A 10,000-nucleotide genomic window follows, 5' to 3' on the forward strand; every position below is an offset into this window, starting at 1 on the left:
CTCCTAATCCCTGTCTCTTTGTTTTTATCAACATAAGCAGGAAATGTTTTTGATGAACACATCTGCCAAGTCTCAAATATGCTGATACTTGATGTATCTGCAAAAAGAAGGATTGTGGTGTAAATTTGTCATTTGTGAGGATTATTTGAACTCAATCTACGGTGGTTCTCTGAGCCTGAACAAGTCGTTTCTCTGCCTAAACCAAACCAAACCGTAACCACGGCGCTGTCGCCTCAGGAAACAGCAGCGATTTGTCACTGTTTTTGCTCGGCTCAGAGTAAATAACGCCGTCCTCCCGACGGTGGCGTCAGGTCAGAAAACGCTTCTGCGAGTTGTTTCCGGAGGGAAAGGACAAACAGCGCATTGCGTTATTTTAATTTGGATGAGTTTACAGGGTTTGCCGTGGTAGCCTCAAAAAAACAACGCACTCCGTAAATCCAGAACAAAGCAGATATGAAGCCGCTGGACGCTGCACCCGTGCACAGGAAGTGTGAAACGCAGAAATAACAGCAGGTGAAATACCTGCTGTGTCTGCAGAGAAGAATGAACAGATTAGACAGCAGTGTGTGTGTGTGTGTGTGTGTGTGTGTGTGTGTGTGTGTGTGTGTGTGTGTGTGTGTGTGTGTGTGTGTGTGTGTGTGAGAGACAGAGAAAGAGACAGTGTTAGTGGCCATGTATGGTAGCAAAGATGAATGGTCTCATTTGTGGTGGGCGCCTGGAGGCCACACAGACTGATGCAGCCACACTCCTGCAGACTTTATCTCACACTCAGACCGTGTTCACGCTAAACGCTGATAAATCTGAAAACAGCTTGTGTGTCTAATGGGAAATCGGCTTCTGTCCGCACCAGTGTTTTAAGATTTAACCGTCTGTGCTGAAACTCCAGAACAGGAGAAAAAGAGTGAAATGTCCGAATGTCCTTTTATTTTCTTTCTGTTCGTGGTGTTTAGTCAGTTTTGTTGTTTTGCTTTGTCTTTGTGGAAAAATGGTTCTTCATCTGGAAAACAATGGTTGCTGCCGCCGCCGCTCAGGTGAACGCGTGATAGTTGTTTTACAGTCAGGTACACACCTGCGTGCTCTGTAACTTCTTCTTCACGTTCTTCCTTCCTACCATCCTATATCATTTCCTCATTCGCCACAGGGAAAGCTTATTGATTTTTGTTGGAATTAATGGATTCACCGTATGAGTGTGTGTGTGTGTGTGTGTGTGTGTGTGTGTGTGTGTGTGTGTGTGTGTGTGTGATCTTGACATCCCCTCTTGGGCTGATATTTTACAGTTGATGCAGTTGTCCATGTGTTGTTGCACAACATGTCAGTTTCACCTTGAACGTGGAGCAGAAGGTCGCCGGCTGGTTTCAGACCCGGTGTGAACCTTCAGGGTCGCGTGTATCAGGCTCATCCCAGCGTTCACTGAGTCCAGGACCGGAGCCAGGATTAGAAATACTGCATTTATCTGACTGAGGCAGTTCTTCTGGAAATCAACAGCTGCTGCTAAAGTCACCTCACTTAGTTTCAACTAAAACAACCGACTCAGAAATCTGTATCTTTTCTCCTTTAATTAGTTTCCCTGGAAACCACACCGGTTGTCAAGCTCATGTGTATTCACATCGGGGCTTGGTCTGATCGGCGCCAATCACAACCATTTATCTAAAATGGGGCGGGTTTTATATGATAAAGCATTTCGTTAACTGCCGCTGATGCAGAGAGGTCTGTTGACTCCGCCGCCGCGACAGTATAAAACCAGCTGGACGGTGTATTTTCTTTAAAAGAAAAAACACCTGCACATTTTTCTGACACTCTGCGCTCAGTCACATGTTTCGTTGCTCTGATTGGTCGGTCTGTGACAGGTGATAACTGTCCTTGAGAAATCGAAAATGAACCGAGATGCCCGGCTAATAATTAATACCAGATTACAGACAGTTCTCTCCGGGAAACGTGCCAGGAAGTGGTAAATGGTTAGGGAATAATGGAACTGTAAAATAAATATTATTTACACTCGCAGGAATTAAATTCTGAGTCCTATATTCATTTATTTATTATGGTGGCATAAAAGTAGATTTATAAACCCCCCCAACTTTCCAGAAAAAAACTCTAAACTGAGATCATCAACATGTTCATGACATTTTAATGGTGAACCTTAGTGTTAGCATGTTGTTCAGAGCACCGCTGTGCATCAGTACAGCCTCACAGCCTGGCTCTTACTGCTGTTTAAAACATGCTCGAGACGAGTGTGTTCACTCTTTACAAACACAACAGCAACACCTGAAGATGGGGATGTATTATTTATCAGGACACCTTCCAGTGTGTTTTATTGTGGCAGCAAAAATAAGCTGGTCAAATTATCATCTGCTTTAACGGACAGCTGCCAGTTAATTAGAAACTGAAATCGTGTTTTATTACTGTATGATGGTGTTAGAGGGTTTTTATTGTTGTTTTTAATTGCACAGACTGAAGTACATTATAAATACTGTTATATTATACTGTAGGGATTCATTCTTTCAGTTCTAAAACAGCAGCTATAAATGAGTCAATAATGCAGGTGAACAGCACGAGCACAACAGAGCTGAGATCATCATCACCCACACACACACACACACACACACACACACACACACACACACGCACACACACACATGCACATACACAACAAGCCACTACATTCATCACTGCCAAGGTGTGTGTTTAGTAGCCATGTTGGCTGTGGAAAGTGCTCCATCAAATTGACTTTCCTGACATATGGTGTGTGTATCTGTGTGCCGTTCACGTAGTGTGTGTGTGCGTGTGTGTGTGTGTGTGTGTGTGTGTGTGTGTGTGTATCAGTGTAGTGATGTGTGTGTGTGTGTGTGTGTTTAGAGGCAGAGTGATGATGACGGTCAGAGGGATGAATAAGACTGATAGAGACCTGATAAAGATATGCAGCTCTCGGCCCCTGTGACAAACATTTCTTCCAGCCTCTGAGGAGAAGGTCAAGGTTCAAAGGTCAAGGCTGACTTTATTATCTCGTCACAGACGAGCTGTCAGACAGGCCAGCCAGTTTGGTAGCTTTGGGTTTTTGCTGTATGTTATATTATATTATTGCGCCTGTGCTGCTGTGATACTGCGTGCTGAATCAAAGAGATATATGAGTCAGATAGAATTTCATTATATTTCCATTACACTAATATGGAGATGAAGTGTATATTAATGACCCCAGATTCCTACTGTGGTGCTATTTGCATAACTGTGGTGTCTCGATGCCTCCGTCTTTCCTTTGTTTGCTCCTTGTAACAGGTTGTAAATATGCAGTTTACAGTTTTCATGAAAAAACAATGAGGTTGGCACCAGCCATGAGCATAAACAAATCACAACCACACACACACACACACACACACAGAAAACCAGCTGCTGCATTATTGATGGCGTCTGAGGGGTGTGTGTGATTTGAGATCAACAGTGTGTCTAACAACAATAGAGAGAAGAGCGTCTCATGTGAACTGTCACATACATGCAGAACGTTCCCTCCCGTCTCTGATCGTACGTATATTACGGATGTAATGTACAAGTATGAAAGGTTAAGTTTTGCTTTCACCGCAGGGGTTCTGGTGGGATTGCAGAGGCTCCTCTCAGCTGGCAGACGTTGCTTGAAGAAAGATAGTGTGGTGCAGTCTTGTTGTCAGTTGTTGTGTTGCAGTGAACTGGAATCAGTCGTGATTTCTCCAAGCCACATGCAGCTGTAAAACATTCATGTAATGGCAGCGAGCGTAGACAGTTCACTTACCTGTGCTTATATTTACCACCAAGTGCCGTGTCTCGTTGCTGTGTTGGTGCCGCTGTCAGGGTGGGCAGCGTAGAGGCAGCAGTGTGCGCTGCTGTTTGAAACTGACTTTCTTTAATACAGATGTGAAGGTTTTCGGCTCTCTGTAGCAGTCAGTTTGTCTTTGATGTTCATATCAACACAGCAGGAGTCAGTGCTGTCCCTTAAGGCCGCCACCTCACACAGGGGGCCTGAGTCTAACAAGTCTCACTGTGACATGTTAGTAACATAGGCCACACATTTGCATATTAAATATCGGTTTTTGTTTTAAATCTGTGACAAAATATTTTATTCGGTCACACATTTACATACTTTCATACTTTTTGTGCTAGTTCAAGCGCTGGTATTATGTTTGTGAGCTGTATGTTACGTGTGTGTGTGTGTGTGTGTGTGTGTGTGTGTGTGTGTGTGTGTGTGTGTGTGTGTGTGTGTGTGTGTGGGGGGGGGGGGGGCTATGCAGATGCCAGCATGTCTTTTGGGAGACTGAATTAGGGGCTCTCTGCCTCTACAACTCACTTCAGTGTGCAGGATGCAGATGACAGTCAGTCACATTGTCTGACAAGGACAAGGGATGTATGAGCATAATGAAATAAAAAAATGTTTTTTGTTTTTTTTTACCCCTCTCACCTCCTTCAGTCATCAGTCTCGCCCATAGACACACACACACATACACACACACACACACACACACACACACACACACACACACACTGATGCAGATACTTGTCAAACCTCATATCAGTCACCAGATCTCAGGGTGATGTGCTTGGTTGCTTACCAGACAGAAATTTAATATTTTCTCCTCCCTATTCCCCCCATGTGCAAATATGTTGTATCTGCTTCTGTTAAGGAGTTTCCTCACTTATACCTTTTGTGTTTTGCTGCAGTTACACACACATTCACACACACACACTGTTGAAAGACGCTGTCAACGAGCAGCATCTGCAACTTTGTAAAGCTGCCATTGTTGATTTCTTCTTGATATTGTGCACATGGTAAGTGCTAAGATGAATTTTTGGAGATGTGGCTTGAAAGCTTATATTTTTGGAGGCTGCATTCTAACATGCACACAATGTGAACATCAGCTATATAGTGATAAATTTACACACTATATAGCACATAGGGAGTCTGCAGCATGTTGTTTGAGGCTGTACTTTCAGCTAAACGCTAACATCAACATGCTAACAACGAACATGTGAACAGACTGATGTTTAGCAGGTAATGCATACCATGTTAACTCTCTTAGTTGAGCATGTTATGATGCTAACATTTGCTAATTAGCACTAACATGTAAACAAGTGCAGCTGAGTCTGATTAAAAGTTATTACAGTTCATCCTGAAGGGAACATCTTCACCTAATTTCATGGCAATCCATCCAGTAGTTGTCGAGACATTTCACTGAAAACCACAAATGTGAACCTGATGGTTGTATTAGAGGAAATGTCAGGGGATCAGTCAGTAGGATAAATCATCCCATCCATGTTTATCCATCCGGCAGAAGTTCAGATACTTCACTGAATAAAACTGGAACAACTTGAGCTGCTGCTGGTGGTAGAGGAGAAGTAGGAATCATTAAACTAGTTTGAATTCATCCTCTGGGCATCATGAATATCTGTGCTAAATTTCTTGGAAATAGATCCAATAACGCTCAAGACATTTCAGTCAAAGCCCAGTATGTCAACCTCATGGTGGCGCTAGATGTAAAGGCAGGGCGGTCACCAAAGCTGGAAGTGTTGTGGAGACCAAAGCGGTGGACTGATGTTAGAGCCGCTGTTAAAATCAAAGTCTCCTACATAAAAAGGTTTCAAGTCTATTTTTGCAGTGAAAGCAGAGGATTTATTTAATGAACTTTTATGGCGTCTTATGTCATCGCAGTTGGTTTCATCATAGTCTTCAGAGAAAAGGCATCAGTGCTATCATGTCACAACTAATTAAGGTGGTGTGACGCGACTGAGTGTAATCCATTGCTAATAGAAACAGGTGGAAATGTCTCTCCTCTTTCTTCAGTTCAACTTCACTCCAGACCTGAAAGAGAGGGAAGTTCTGTGGTTTCATAAGCAGTCAGAAGAGCAGTCACACCTATGACCACTTACACCTGCATTACATCACCACCGCCAACCTTGATGCTCTGGGCCTGTTGTGTCCCTCAGCTCCTCACCACAAGCAAATAAAGCAGCAGTTGTCTCATTTATTTTAGAAACATTAAGAGCTAAACCCAACGTCAACAGGCAGGAAGTTCAGATCTTCAGAGAGTCCCGGCGCTGTGTTAATGTTGTTACCATTCATTAACCCACACAGTGTTCATCAGTGTGAGGAGTGGATCAAACTGTTATCTGCTCTACTGTGATCCTGGCTAATTAGCTCACCACCTGCAGTGGTAACCTGTCAAACTATGCTTCAGAAAGCCACAAAGCAAACTGTTTGCTAACTACATTGTATAATGAGGGGTTACAGGTTGTGTGAGAAAAGCCCCTGGATGCTAACAGTTTAGGCTAACGTTAGCGGCTGCTCTGCTTTAGTTCTGGTGAGGTTTACGCTCCATAAACATCAGATAAAATACAAACAAAGCATAAATGTAACTTTAGCTTCCAACATTACACAACATTTTCTATTTCATATTTCATTTTTATTGATAATACTGTACTATAATATTAGGACTGACCACGTACACCTACATGTATAATGCTGACGTTTTGTTTAGGACCTGTTAGCTTTAGCCTGAGCCTTTTAGCATGAAATCATATATGTAACCATCAAGTGCATATGAACGTGTTGCCAGTTTTCAAAAATAAGACTGCTTGTTAAATTATAATTACAGCTGGAGTTGGAGTTTTCCACCAACTTTAGCAAGTTAGCGTTAATTAGTTTGGTAGCTAGCTACAGCTGATAAAAATCTGCTGACAGCAGTCTTTATTTCAGCCGACAATGAGAAGCTTTTGTCTCCTTCTGTCTGAAATCAAAGACTCCATTGTTTCAAATATTATCAGGGATTTTACCTGTAAACCCGCCGTCGTCATCACCGTTAACTGATTGGAAAGGTTGACGGATCAGTAGAAACTTCAGGGTTGGGGCTTAGTTAGCCGTCAGTTGCTGTGCAGGAAAATTACAAATTACAAGATCTCAGCTCGCCCCAGTTCCAGCTCACGTGCTCATATTTACTGACCACACGTTTCATTCTCATTGAGATGGTGAACAATAGCAGCAGCTGATGTCAGCGGAGATGCTTGCAGTGATAGAGCCGAGGTTATCGCTCAGCTGATGACCAAATTAAAGCCACAGTGAGGAATTCACACAGAGCCAGAAGTGGTAATTCTCCTCTAAATCTAATTTGCCCCTCGGCCGTTTATTTCTGGAGATTAGGCTGTTCTTTAAATGACTGACAGTCGCACACAAGCAGACATCTCGCACTGTGTGTGTGTGTGTGTGTGTGTGTGTGTGTGTGTATTCCTATTATTGGAAATGTGTTTGGTGATCTTCACCCTTCACTACAATTTACCTTCACTGTCACACTGTGAAGTTAATGTCTGGTATTGATTCGAGGAAGCCATTACCATCACGCACAAACACATCTCAGTCCAGATTCACCAGCCGTTCACTGTAGCCACGACGTGCAAGCCTTTCAATTCCACCTTTAAATTTCACCTTTGAATTTCACCTTTGAATTTCACCTTTGAATTTCACCTTTGAATTTCACCTTTGAATTTCACCTTTGAATTTCACCTTTGCCTGATGCCTGATGAGGTTTATCCAAACAGTGATGATGATGATGAAGAAGTTAGAGACGAAGACACAAGAAAATTACTTTGGCATTTTGGACAATTTTCATAGATGAGAAATCTATATGGTTGTCATGTTTGTCTGTTCAACCAGCAGCCAGTTAGCTTAGCTTAGCATAAAGACTGTGCACAAGGGGAAACAGTTAGTATCTCTCTGTCCAAAGGTTAAAAACAATCCATCTTTTAGCGCCTGTAGAGCTCATTAACTAACGCCTAAAAAAACAACAAGTTGTGGTTTAATGGTGCCGATTTTTTGTGCCATAACATTAATTTATATAATAAATATATAATAAATAAATGTATAACTTCTGAGGTAACGTTTTTATGAATGAAGGAAGCGATGCATTTTCAGTCCTGTCTGTGGGGTTCGGGAAGGATGGTGGTGAAAAAGACCATCAGTCTCTACAAGTGGATGACGTGTCGCAGTCAGGTATTTTAGTCTGAAGCAAATATGTTGTCTGTGAACATTTTACCGTCACATTCAATATCGCCGTATATTCGCGACCTGCAACAACATTAACAACATACTGTATCTTCATCGTGTCAATTAAAACATAATCTTTCTATGTTTCTCCAAAATGTATTTGCTTTTGAAAATTAGTAATATATATTAATGTAATTTCTGGGCGACAGGGTCGGCTGCATCCTGTAGAGCTGTGTGCACGTCGGTGTGTGCACGTGTCAGTTCGGGCTTAGTGCAGAGATACAGTCTCTGGAGCAGAGACATGTGAAGGCACATTAATTATCAGCAGCTCCCGCTACATCATATAGGTGCCTATTACTCTGTCAGCTGTCATGTAACCGTGAATTTCCTTTCTATGATTTGCTCCTTTTCATTCTGTCGTTTATTCTTGCACACACACACACACACACACACACACACACACACACACACACACACACACACACACATAGAGACTGTATAGCATCTTCAGATATACTGTAACAACAAACAGTTCCACCGATCTAGGTCACAGATGTTAAACTCCACGTGTGTCTAAGCACCTTTCAGTCTAAGTGTCCATTATGTGTTAAAAAAAAACAAAAAACAAAGCCTTATGGACAAAGCAGAAATGATTTAACACCTGTTTCATCCTCCATTAGTTTCCCTTCAGTCTCTCCACTGGCACCTTCACAGTCCTTTACCAGCGTCGCTGATCCTCTCTCCTCGGCCCCTGCGGGATCCTGGGTGTTGGGTCTCACTGCCTTCTGTCTCTGTTTATGCGGGGTAAAGGATCCTGAAGGCTTTTCTCTGAGACCCCGTGTCCCTGCCCTCTCAACTTCCATGATCCACAATAATATTACCCCCAGCTCCCATTTCAAACAGCCCTCCCTGCCACCCTCAGCGCAGAGATGCACAGAGAGGTGTTGGGTTCTCCTCGTGCCTCCACTTGTTCTCTCCCAGATCAGCCATGTGGTTCCTGTTTTAGGACAGTGTCAGTGGTTTCAGCAAATACCCCCAAAAATAACCAACATATGTTTATATTCAAGTAACAAAGCCCCACAACCCTCGAACCATCCATCCAAAAATCTTAACCAGGGCTGCAACAAGTGATTATTTGTATTATCAATTAGTCTGATGATGGTATGTCAAACATATTAGAAATGCCATCAGAATTTCTTTTGTCTGACGAACAGTTAAAAACATAAAAACTTTCATATGATTGTAACGAAGACTAAAAAGCAGCAAATCCTCACAGCTGAGAAGTTGAAAACATCGAATATCGTTACGTTTTTGCTTGAAAAATTGACTCTCAAAAAAGTTTCTATATCAATCGACTAATAGATTAATTGTCCCAGCCCTAATTTTAACCATAGCGATATCAGATCCCTCATAAATTCCCTCTCTCTCTTTCCAAAAACCACAGTGGTGCTTTGAGCTTAATGCTAACGTCAGCATGCTAACACCGCTAAGACAATGCTAACATGCTGACGCTACAGTGTTTACCATGTTTGCAGACTTAGGTAAGCGTCTTAGCATGTTAGCATTTGCTAATTAGCGCTAAACACAAAGTACAACTGAGGCAGAAGGTATGGTCATAAACCAAAGTGTTGGACAAGTTAAAAGTTGGACCTGATGGTGGCGCTAGATGGAAAAATCAGAGGATCACCAAAGTCGGGGGGGGGTTCATCCTCTGGGAACCAAGATTTCATGCCAATGATCCAGTAGTTTATCAGTTTATCAGTTTATCAGCGTGTTTGTGAACGAGTGAATGCTGTTTACACTAGTCTCTTGTAAAAGAGAATTAATCATATTTAACGAATTAACTACTTGCTGGGAAACGTCCCAAAGGACCAAGATAATGAAATACAGCTTCAACAAACAGGCTCCACCAGTGGCTATAAAATGTGCCAGCGCCAGTTGATTTGAAAATATTGTTTAATTTTGAAAGGTCAGAGTGTCCTGATGTAATCAGTCTTTAAGTGCTGC

The 10,000-nt window shown here is 42.3% G+C and overlaps 1 protein-coding gene across 2 annotated transcripts in view; it reads left to right on the forward strand.

Moving 5' to 3' along the window:
- Positions 1 to 10,000, forward strand: part of ttc28 (tetratricopeptide repeat domain 28) — a 108,360-nt gene that overhangs the window by 22,726 nt on the left and 75,634 nt on the right. The window lies entirely within an intron of this gene.

Source organism: Seriola aureovittata, chromosome 18 (genome assembly GCF_021018895.1).
Source record: "Seriola aureovittata isolate HTS-2021-v1 ecotype China chromosome 18, ASM2101889v1, whole genome shotgun sequence".
NCBI lineage: Eukaryota > Metazoa > Chordata > Actinopteri > Carangiformes > Carangidae > Seriola > Seriola aureovittata.